Here is a 12,682-nt window from a genome sequence, read left to right on the forward strand (position 1 = left end):
CTTGCCACCTGTGCACACCATGGCTGCTGCACACATCATCTTGCCTCCGGTGCACACCATGGCTGCTGCACACATCCTCTTGCCTCCTGTGCACACCATGACTGCTGCACACATCCTCTTGCCTCCGGTTGCACACCATGACTGCTGCACACATCATCTTGCCTCCGGTTGCACACCATGGCTGCTGCACACATCATCTTGCTGCTTGTGCACACCATGGCTGCTGCACACATCATCTTGCTGCTTGTGCACACCATGGCTGCTGCACACATCTTCTTGCCTCTGGTGCACACCATGGCTGCTGCACACATCTTCTTGCCTCTGATGCACACCATGGCTGCTGCACATATCATCTTGCTGCCTGTGCACACCATGGCTGCTGCACACATCTTCTTGCCTCTGATGCACACCATGGCTGCTGCACATATCATCTTGCTGCCTGTGCACACCATGGCTGCTGCACACATCATCTTGTCGCCTGCTCACACCATGGCTGCTGCACACATTTTCTTGCCTCCGGTGCACACCATGGCTGCTGCACACATCATCTTGTTGCCTGCTCACACCATGGCTGCTGCACACATCATCTCACTGCACCTATTGTCCTTGCACAAGATCACCCAGTTAAATACCATGCAGCCATTAGTAAGAAGCTTCTCTGATTCAGGCTTGAAAGTGGTAGTTGTCTGCAGGTAGAAACATTATTGTTTTAGAAGCAGTTAAACAACAGAATTAAGTTTCCCCTAGGACCTATGACTCACCCCCCCATGAGCTTTTGACAGGGTTTACAATAACAGGTCCAGGTCTCCTGCTGTGGAATAGGCCTCAAATTCAACCACCAAGAGGTTGGTGACTCCCGTAACAGTCACACTGCTATTACACAAGTGGACACATCTTGGCTAACAGCCAATTTGTCATTTATAGTGGAGGTATTGATGATGAATATTACTGAAGAAATGACTTCTTTAGTGCCATTGAAAGACACAACTAATGACTAATAAGACACAAACATAACTATATGTATGACAAAAATATGCTAAAGCAATTTTATTTGTCCATTGTCAATATATCTGGTACCGTAACTGATGCTTCCCCAGAAATGGCAGATAAAGAGAGGAGATCTTGGGAAATTAATGGAAAGTGATATAATTTCCTTGCCAAACTCATATTTAATGAATTATGACTGCATAGTTCATAAAAAATATGTGTGTAAAAGCATTACAAATGGACTGGGCAATGACTCAGTTGGCGAAGTGCCCACTGCACAAGTGTAAGGACCTGATCTGGAACCCCAACACCCATGTAAAAAGTGGGGCATGGTGGCATCCACCTGTATTCCCAGCCTTGGGTTTGGGGAATGGAGATGAAGAAGGACAGATACTTGACATTCACTGGTCAGTCAGTTGATAAGCTTTCAAATTCAACCAGAGATCACACTGCAAAATAAATAAATAAATAAAGTATGAAAACAATTAAGAAAAAACAGTCAAAGTCAACCCCACATTAGAACACACACACGCACGCACACACACACACACACACACACACACACGCATGAATGCACGCACACACATGTACACACACACACAAGCTTTACAAATGAATATGTCATACAAATCATCAAGACCGGACTTCATTAGGACCAAGGGATTAAGTCATCACCAGTTCCTGGTACTCTTTAAAAGTGTTGATGTTGATGGAGACAGGAGGATGGCTGAATGGAGGCAAAATGTTAAAAAGAAAAAGATTTTATATTTCTGAAATGATAAGTCAAAAACAGTTTGTGCCAGAACTAGATGTTGAAATCAGGCTCATGGATTTAGCACCTTGGCTGACTTAACCTCTCATTTAAATGGGTAAGACCTCTGTCTTCAACTGAAAATTCATCTTTATACAGTGTTTCAAAACACAATGTTTCCAAATGAAACAAATTATGGTGAACTCAAATTAAAGCAAAAAATTTTAATCATTTCAACAACCTGACTAAACACAGCCCTGCAGAGAGCAAACATTATGTAGACTTGGTTTTCTATTTGAAACAGGAATTTGAGAGCAGACTCAAAGATTTCTAGGAAAATAATATTTTGGTATGTTCATGACTCCACTTCCAGCCAGCAGAGATTATAACTACAAATTCCACATGGTATGCATAAGGATGAAACCGGACACGCAACGTGGAGACAACTTTGATCTTGTCTCTTCACAGTTACATCTCTCTGGTGTTGCTGCTTTCTGGGGGTACCTGCATTGTGGACCACTGTTTTTAAGAACAAAGCACACAGAAATTAAAATTAGAACCTAAATATTGGACAAGTCAAGAAGAGTTAGAGGGACGTACGTGAACCAGGAAAGTGAAAGCAGGCTTTCTAAGATGGCTCTTTCCCCAGAAGACACCGCGAGAGAAGGTGGGTAAAATGAGTAGATCGATGGACCAATGGGGGAGGGGAAGCACTTAGGGGTCCTATGAAATAGCTGAGCCAGGCATTCGTTAGACTTTCAGTCTCAGCTTCTCCCATCCTGGAGAGATAAAGCTACTAACATCTCTCTCCTCTACCCGGTCTTCTGTCTTTTCTGATCTTTCAATTCTTTATTGGGGCCAAGAAACAAACCTGGCAAACCCCTAAACAGCCACTGTTACTACCATTAAAACAAGCACAGTGAGATCTCACTGACAGATGAATCTGCTTCCATTGTATTTGAGGAAGAATGTCAAAATCCCACTCTTTCATGATGCCCTCTTTTTACTTTTATATTTCAAAACATAAAAAAAAATCAATGACATTTTATTACTTAGACATGTTCTTTATCTTTATTAGTGATCAAACTTGAGATCTACTGGGGAATTTTAAAAGGCTTTCCTAATGGGGCATGGCTTAATTAGTACAATAATATGGAAGACTTTGTTGTTTGTCTGTGGTGGTGGTGTTGGTGGAGGAGGTGGCGGAGGTGGTGGAGGTGAAGATGGTGGTGGTGGAGGTGGTGGAGATGGTGGTGGAGGTGGTGGTGGTGGAGGAGGAGGTGGTGGAGGTGGAGGTGGAAGTGGGGGTGGTGGTGATGGTGAAGGAAGTGGTGGAGGTGGTGGTGGTGGAGGTGGAGGAGGTGGTTGAGGTGGTGGAGGTAGTGGTGGAGGTGGAAGTGGAGGTGGTGGTGATGGTGAAGGAAGTGGTGGTGGTGGTGGAGGAGGAGGAGGTGGTGGTGATGGAAGAGGAGGTGGAGGTGGTGGTGATGGAGGTGGAGGAGGTGGAAGTGGAGGTGGTGGTGATGGTGAAGGAAGTGGTGGTGGTGGTGGAGGAGGAGGAGGTGGTAGTGGTGGAGGAGGAGGTGGTGGTGGTAATGAAAATCTTATTTAGATTTTTCTACACTCCTTCCTTAGTTTTTACTTTTGAGACAAAGTCGTACTATATAGCCACAGATGTCCTGGAGCTCCATCTGTAAACCAGGCTGGCCTCAAACTCACAGAGATCCACCTGCCACTGCCTCTAGAATGATGGAATTAAAGGCATGCACCATCACATTTAGCTTCTTGTTAGCTGTTTTTAGTGTTCATGCATGTGTGGCCCAAGACACTTCCTCACCATTTAATGAGGTCCAGAGAAAGTTAGACACATAAGATCGAAAACAAAAAGGCTGAATAGATGGTTTGTATCTTTTCTCTCTCTAGATCAAACATCGTACAGCCTGCAGCCACACCAGGCTAACATGGTGGAGCTAACTCTTAGCCCTGGGAGCTGCATGGATGCTGGTGGAATAAGTTCCCATTCCCTTTCTTACCTACTGAGTTGGGGGAACCCTCACTGTGCCTTGCCTCACTTCTGTGTCAAGCATCCAATGCGTCTCCAAACCTGCTCTCTGAACTGGGCTGGTACTGAACCTCCTCAGCATTTGGCAGAGCTGCCTCTGCATCCCCAGATGAGGAAGCATGCCCAGCCCAGACCCTGAGTGCTACAGATTAGACACAATGGGAGAGAGCATGGGACTTCATCCAAGAGGTTCTCCAAGATGTTCTTTTTGAGACCTCAGTCCATTAAATTGAAGGAAATTGAGTCAGGGCCTTCCTAAGACATGACCCTGATGGCCTTTCCACCTTCTCAGGGTCTGCTCTAGGGTCGGCACTTGTGATTGCCCTCTGCAATGGCTTGACAGACTCTCACCCATGGGATGATCAAGGTCCCTCCAAACCAGAGACTGGTCTCTGCTGTGTGAGCAGAATGGGGGCTCTGTTCTGGCCCTACCCACAGAGAAGATCTCCCAGCACAAGAGGTCCAGGTAGTGCAGCTAAAGACGGGAGCCTGCAGACATGCCTAGGCATCGAGACAGACATTCATTTTCTCTCTCCACAAAGACCTCAACAGTGTTTGGAGCTCGCCACACTTTGACAGCTGGAAAAGAGGTACATCCATACATTCATTCCCACAGGACATACATTCCCACAAGAGCATAGGCAAGGTCAGGGGTCACCTCACATCTAGGAGGGTACACAGAAGTGACAGACACCTTCCACCCCACATGACAGGATCCAGCACCCTAGACACCCATTCAGTCAGAGCTCAAAGGCTTCAAAATGTCCACCTGAGGGGTCACGGAGGTTTGAGAGAGATGTCATTCCATTCTCTGAGAATGACCACAGCTTAATGAGGCTCCATTGTCACCCCCAGGACTCTACCCCAGTCCTATTAATGTCCCATGTTTATACTCCCAGGTGCTGCCTGACATCCAGAAACCCACAGGACAGACACATTCTCTGGAGAGAGTCCAGGCTTGTCTCCAACCCTGTCCTGCCTATCTGGTAAACCCCTTCCAGGCCCTGGGTACAGGTGAGAGTAGGGAACAGCCTACAGGTAGGAACCTGATCCACAGGCCCAGCCTCACCAGGAACTTCAGATACAAGGTCACAAAGAACGATGACAGGACGTGGGCTGAGTCACAGCGGGAGTGAGGCACACATCCACCAGGAGTGAGCCTCCCTTCCAGTGTTCAGCAGCTCCAAGAGCAGGCTCTGAGACAAAGGCAAGAGCAGCCCCGAGAACAAACTGTCCCCAGGGGAGCCATGAGTCTGGACTCCTCCGAACAGATGGGGTGCCTATAAACCTGTGGGGGTCCTATGGACAGGGTCTTTGAAGAACCAGAACATCGAGGCCTGGGGTGTGTGGGGGGGTCTCTCTAAGATGGAGGGGAGGAGAGAAACAGTCCACCTGGCTAGGGAGAAGCGGCTTTCAGAGGACAGGGTGCACCACCCTATTCTTGCCAAGCCTTGAGGCGCTGGGGTTTGAAAGTTCCTCACACCACTTCTGGGAACTCCAAGCGGCCTTCATCCTTATTGAAGGTCACCCAGCTTCTCATTCCTATCCCTTGTAGCTGGTTCCCAAGTCCAGCCTAATTATTCCCTCTCTTGCCTGGTACCAGCGACTCTAGATCAGTAGTTCTCAACCTGTGGGGCGCGACCCCAGGGGTTAGAATGATCTTTCCATAGGAATCACCTAAGAGCATCTGCATATCAGATGTTTACGTCACAATGTATAGCAACAGCAAGAATCACAGCTATGGAGAAGCAATGTAAATACACTATGGTTGGAGGTCACCACACCATGACGGCTGCAGCATTAGGAAGTTTAAGAACCGCTACTCTAGATTGATGATTCTAAGCTCCAGGTTCCACTGAGCCCCAGTTCTTTTCCAAAGACACTGGACTGCTTTTATCACTAACAAGCTATCCCAGTGTCCCCAGTGAGGCGCCACGTCAGCCCAGTGTCCCCAGTGAGGTGCCACATCAGTCCACAGCTTCATTGTGTTTTCCATCCTCAACTCAACCTCGCACAGGCATGGCTCGAAGAAGCCCTTCCTTCCGCAGTCACATCTCCAGGCTTCTGCACAACGTTTCTCCTGCTCATGGGCCTCCCTCCACCTTCACCCTCTAGACTAGCCTGTGTGACCCTGCTTAAATGTCAAAAGCTTTTCTGTCCTTCACCTGCGTCCCTCTGACCACCTCCTGCACCCTTGTGGGTGGGTTTTTCCACACAGACCACACCTCCTCTACACTTTGACCTGTGGGCATCTTTGAAACGGGGACATACAGCCCCATCCCATCCTGCTCACCCCTAGTCCTTGATCCCCTTTGCAGGGGACAGCAGTGAGGAGCCTCTCAGTAACTATTAAGTGAGGGAATTACCGAACAGGTCCTAATGGAGAGCTAAAGCCGTACTGCCCTCTGGGGCATGACCCACTTTCCCAGCCTACACCAGCTGCTGGGGAGCGGCTGCCCCTCTCAGAGCAGCCTGCTTCTTGGTGAGCCTTTGATTGAGCGGCTCAGGCTGTGCAGAACTCAGGTGGGGGTGATATGGAGGAGTTCCAGGGCCCGCTAAGTAAGGTACTGGTTGGGTAAGTCTTTCCATCCTATGTGCCAAACCCTTCACATCTGATCCCGTTGCATCACACACTTGTAGTCATGGTGAGCTAGTTCAGGAGTCATCACACTATACAAAAGGAGTAGTAATAATGATAATTACTATGTTGTTGTTATTGTTAATAATATAGAATAAATACTTCAGGCTTTGTGGCTCAAAATCTTCTCTGTTTACAATGAACCAAGGCAGCCTTAGCTGAGATGCACAGGCAAGGGCAGCAGCATGGGAGTATGCGTGGGTGCGACTGGGCTCCCCATGGACATGTGCTGTAGAAACATGTCCTCTTTGACCCCTGCCGAACAATACAGACTATTGCAATTGCTCTTGGTTGCCCACCAGGACTTGATGGTGAGACCCTGTTGTTGAAAACACCATGTGCACTGGTCACCGGAAATGAAGGCCTCACGTTAACACTAACAAGAAAACCTCCTCCGTGCTCACTGGCTCTCATATTGCCAGAAGGAGCTGTGTAGGCCACCAGGGGAGAAAAGTCATCAATGGTCTTGTCCAAGTCTGAACCCGCAAAAGCACAATAACGACAAACATGACAACATATGTCCATCCGTTGGTGGAAAATAGTGGCGCAAGTGTTACGGGAGTAGCAAAGCACTTTCTGAATTAAGGTCCATTCCACGTACACCTCGTACTATAAATTTGGTCAAGAACGCATGGTTGAGAAGCTCAGGGGCCCCAAGGGTGAACCCATTACTGTTAGTCTGCTCAATGGACATCTAAATCTGTGTCTCTCTACACATAGATTAGTGCTGTTCTCAGATCTCATCAGAGACGGCTGTACAGTGGACGGTGGTCACTCAGAAACTCAGCCAGTCAAAGTAAAGAGAATAACTGTTGGTGGAGTGCTCCCCCACAAACAGGACATCTGGATCCCTCCCCTCCCCAAGACCCAGAGACCATCATGGAAGACATAGTGGAAAGACTGTAAGAGCCAGAGGTTAGGAACGGCCCGAGAAGAGGCCTTCGTGATCTGACAGGACCACTGAACTCAGGAATTCACGGTAGCTGTGGTTGCCTCACAAAACGAAGGCAGCCAACATTCTAGCATAAAGGGGGAAGTGAGTCATGAGACCCCAGCCCTAACTGAGGAGCTGTGGACAGTTGATGGCTTCCGGGAGAGGGAGAGTCAGCTTTCTTCAACAGTGTGACCCCTGGCGAATCAGTCACACTCCAGTGAGTGGCCCCACACCCATGAGTACGTGGGTAGCACAGCCTGTACTCCATGAGCCATACATTGTTAGCAAACAGAATGCAAAGTCAGGAGGGCTTGCAGACGGAGAGTGGATCTAGGAAGAAGAGTGGGGAGAGTCTACGGCCAAAACTATGACCAAAATCTATCATATGAAAATCTCTGGATATTAATAAAAATATGATATGTTTTCTGAAAGAAATATTTCTCCTTTCCTCCCGCTTTAACACATGGCCCTTTTCTACTTTCCTCACTTCAATAAGTGCTCCAATCTCAACATATAGGCGCTTAATCTCAGCACTCGGACGAGCTATGTGTCCGATTTAACTGCCGACCAGCGCCGAGAGAGGCTTCTCTGGCCAAGGTTGGAGACAATACTAATGGATGTATAAACATAAATATTTAGAAGACAGTTTGACAACACGTCCACTTCGCAAGATGACAGTAGTAGGTTCCGTTGAGGCCTTTGACCTCCCGAGCCATAGTCTTTTGACTGAGTTTACAGTACCAGGCAAGAATTCCCGGCTGTTGAGCAGGCTCTGAACCCAATCATAAAGTGACTGGTTAGCCCTGTAACTTTCACACTATTCTTGCACCAATGAGCCTTTCTTGCCTAGAAGATCAATATTATAGTGTGCAGGGTTTCCCTCTGGGTAATTGTGTTGATCACTTTTCACCCGCAATACATTTCCTTTTTCTTTCTAGCTGAATAAAATCTCACTGTGCATATGTACCATGTTTTCACTACCCATTCATATGCTGATGGACAAGAGGGTGTTTCCATTTCCTAACTGTTGTGAACAGAGCAACATGGTGTTGCATTTGGGTGTACATGTGTCTCTGTGGTAGGAGTAGAACCCTTTGAATAAATGCCCAGGGGAGGTACAGCTGAATCATACAGTAGTTTTATTTCTAGACTTTTGAGAAACCTCCACCCTGATTTCCATAATGGCTACACCAGTTTGTACTCCCACCGACAGGAAAGAAGGATTCCTTCGCTTGTCCCCACACCCAGGCCAGCACTCGCTGTCGTTGGTTTTCCTGATCTTAGCCACTCTGACTGGGGTGAGATGAAACATCAAAGCAGTTTTCATTTGCATTTTCCTTATGACTAAGGATGGTGAACACTTTTATAAATATTTCCTAGCCATTTGGATTTCCTCTTCTGAGAACTCTCTGTTCAGTTCCGTAGCTCATTTTAATTGGGTTGCTTGCCTTCTTGCTGTTTAGGGTTTCTTATTTTCAGTTCTTTGTGCATTCTGCTGGATGTATAGCTGGCAAAGAGGCTCCTGTTCTGCAGGCTGCCTCTCCACCCCATCAGTGTTTCTTTGACTGTACAGAAACTTTTTAATGTCATGAGCCCCATTTGTTTCTTGTTGATTTTTGTTCTCTGAGCTACGAAAGTCTTATTCAGAATGCCCTTCACCTGTACCTATATGGTGAAGAATACTTTGTATTTTCTCTTGAATCACATTTCAGGGCATTGGGTCTTAGGCTGTGGTCCTTGACACACATGGAGTTTGGTTGGTACAGAGTGAGAGGTAAGGATCTAGTTTCACTCTCCTGCCTGTAACTATCCAGTTTCCCCAGCATCGTTTATTGAAGATGCTGCCTTCCCTCTAGTGCAGCACCGTTCCGTGAGCATGTGTTCCTAGGTTGTATGAGAGAGCTAGCTAAGCATGGCCCGCCCATCATCCAGCCAGCATCTCCATGGTTCCTCATGTACATTAGCTGTAAAGGGAGTTCCGTGTGGCCTGGAAAGCAGACCTGCCTTCATTTCCTTGCTTGAGCTCTTGCCGAGGCTTCCCCTCAATGCCACGCTGTAAAACTGTAAAGTACAAGCTGGAATCAGGTTTCTTCTTCCCTAAATTGCTTTTGAGCATGGTTTTTGTCACAGTGAAGCGGCACCGAAACAGTTACCCACGAGGACTTGGTAGTGAGACCTTATGGCTGACAACACCACATACCTGGGCCACAGGACGTGGAGAAGTCAAGCTTGTCCTGATCTAGTTTTCCCAGGGCCGTGAAGGCTCTTATAGGCTTCTGGGGGGGGGGCTATAATAAGAACACCTCGACCAATTTAAGGCCCACTCCACAGAATGGCATTCATACCTGGTTCTGGAAACTGGGCCAAGAGTCTGTGGCTTGGGACGTCATAGAACATACTACTAGTAGTTCCATAAATGGGCCCTAAATGAGACATCTGTATCACACCCCCTCCCTAAGACTCGTAGGACGTTGTGGAAGGGAGAGTGGAAAGATTGGAAGAGCCAGAGGTCAGGGAGGACCAGAGTTAGACGGTGTCTTCTGGACATGACAGGGCTGTCACACTCATGAGCTCACAGCAACTCTGGCAGCCTGCACAAGGTCTAAATGAGTTCAACCCAGTCACCATTCTTTCACGGCCAAGAGAAGCTCACAAACCAACCCCTAGCTGAGGAGCAATTGGCAGTTGAGAACAACTGGTGGGAGAAGAGTTAGTTTTCCTTTAAGGTTGTAGCCCTGATAGGTAGGCCCATACTCCAATGCATGGGCCTCATGCCCATGTACATATAGGCAACATTATTTGAAGTCAGAGGGCTCATAAAGGACAGGAAGTTGGGAAAGTGGTGTTGATGGGTGACTTGGGAGAGCTGGAGGAGGGTAGGAGAGCTGGGAGCAGGTCTGGTCAAAATAGATTGTACACATGTGTAAAACTCTCAAAAGAATAACCAAAAAATATTTTTAAAGAAATAACCCCATTTTTTCCAGGGCGTGTTATACCTGCCCAGCTCTCAGCTCAGAGACTCTCTACAACCCTGCCCAGGGGATTCTGGACGTGCCAGGGCCTGGGCATGGTGGGAGAGACGTGCTTGCAAGTGATTGAGAACCCACAGATTGGCCATCTGCTCTCCTGCCTGAGAGCAGCAGCATCCAGGAGGAGCATAAGGGACTGGCAGGGCAAGAATGAGGACTCATAGGACTGCTGGGCAGGCCAGGGACACGTCCTGAAATCAGAGCGGGGACAGTCGGCACTCTGCCAACGGGCAGCCCAGCGTCCGCTGTCTTCCATTTCAGCAGAGCACAGGAACAAAGCCAGCACAGCTGCGTGCTGCCACCAGGCAAGGACAATGACTGGCATTCTGTCCCTTTCTAAATGTAAAATCCAGAAACATGCCTAATAATATTGAAGTCCTCTGTGTGCCCTGGAGTGGGGCAAAGCCAGCCAGCATTTCCTGCCATCCACCCACTTCTGCTTAGGGGATAAAGTGACCTTCTGGAGCAACGTGTACCCAGAGCTGCTCAGCAGCTCACCTCCATCAGCTTTGTGACTCTGGAAGATGAGCTCTCTCCCTGCTGTACGGGAAGGGGCTGTGGGCAGCCGTTTGGAGGCAGAAAGCGTCTCTGTCTCAGGGAAGGCCCACGATCCACACCAGCCCTGAGCTGACTGCTTCAGGCTCCAGGTGTCCACACCAAGCACTCTGATTCTCCTTCTTCCATTTTTTTTTCCACTGGGGTGAGTGGCCCAGGCACTCAGACATTGGCTTCCATAGATATCACCTGCATGTATTAATGCATCTTCAGAATAAGGGCCACTGGTGTTGTCCTCAGTCTCTTATAAGTTAAGATGCCACTTCAAATGCCTGTGTGCCTCCTTGGGCAGCCTCAGGGCCTGCACACCTTGTATGGAACCACAACTGACAAGCACAAGGTACCTATCACTGTCAACTTGGTCTTGTAGAAGAAACTGCACAGAACGATTGGTGTTCCTCTCATAAGGGGAGCGTAGTGTTTTGAATGAGAAATGTCCCCTACTGTCTCCATCATTTGAATACTTGGTTCTCAGTAGGTGGCACTACTTGGGAAGGCTTAGAAGGTGTGGTCTCGCTGGAGGAGGTGTGTCACTGGGGGTGGACTTTAAGAGCTTAACCCCACTCCCTGTTTCTCTCCCAGGTTCATGTTTGAGCATATTTCAGTTTCTTTCTGCAGCCACTACACTGTCTCCACCATTACAGAGGTTAACCCCCTGGAGCCATAAGCTAAAGTTTTAGAACTTTCTTGTATAAGACGTCTTGTTTATGGCATTTAATCACATTCAACAGAAATGTAACTAATACAGGGAGGGTGTTGTGTAAACAGTGTTTCAAAATCACCAGGGTTAGCTGGGCATGGTGGCGTGCGCCTTTAAGCCCAGCACTTGAGAGGCAGAGGCAGGTGGATCTCTGTGAGTTCAAGGCCAGCCTGGTCTACAAACTGAGTTCCAAGACAGCCAGAGCTACACAGAGAAACTCTGAATGAATGAATGAATGAATGAATGAATGAATGAAAAGATAGCCAGGGTTGCCCACTCCTGGGGGTAGGCACCAGTAGCTGGCAGGCGTGAGCTGGTGGTGGGGTCACATCCTTGCAGTCACACCCTGTGTGGCACCTCCACGTCACACTCCACTCACTGCCCGCACCAAGTCCTACCCAATCAAGCTCTCAGAAAACCATGATAGAACAGTTCTTAGAAAGACATCACCGCAGCAAGGTGTCAGATGGCCTCCTGGGCTCTCAGCCCAATGGGAGCTGCTTATGAAGCACAGAAGCGGGCCTGGGAAGGGCCCATGTGTCTTCCAGAAATTTGGACTTAGAAAAAGCAGAAACACATTTAAACTGGAATAGGAAAAAGTCCAGCACCTAAACAAGGTCAAATTCCTGGCACCCAATCAAAGCTACCAACCAGGCAAAGGAGAAAACAACGGCCTCTCAGGAAAGAAAACATAATAGGAGAAGTTCTGGAAATGGCCAGATGACGAGAGGAGCCAGGGGACCGAGAACAGACGGATGCCGAGAAGACAGAGGTGACAAGGAGCGTGAGGAGGAACAAAGAGAGTAGGATTTCAAAGATTCAAACTGAGCTTGTAGACAGAGCTAAAACAACGTATTTGGGGGCCTGTGAAATGATTAACTTGCTAAAGGCATGTCTTATGTTCTATAGCTGTGAAGAGGCACTGTGATCACACAGCTCATTAAGGAAAGCATTTCATTGAGGCTGGATTATAGAGGTTTAGTCCACTATCATCATGGTAGGGAGCGTGGCAACAGGCAGGCAGAC

The sequence above is a fragment of the Myodes glareolus genome, chromosome 11 (genome assembly GCF_982192425.1).
Source record: "Myodes glareolus chromosome 11, mMyoGla1.1, whole genome shotgun sequence".
Classification (NCBI taxonomy): domain Eukaryota; kingdom Metazoa; phylum Chordata; class Mammalia; order Rodentia; family Cricetidae; genus Myodes; species Myodes glareolus.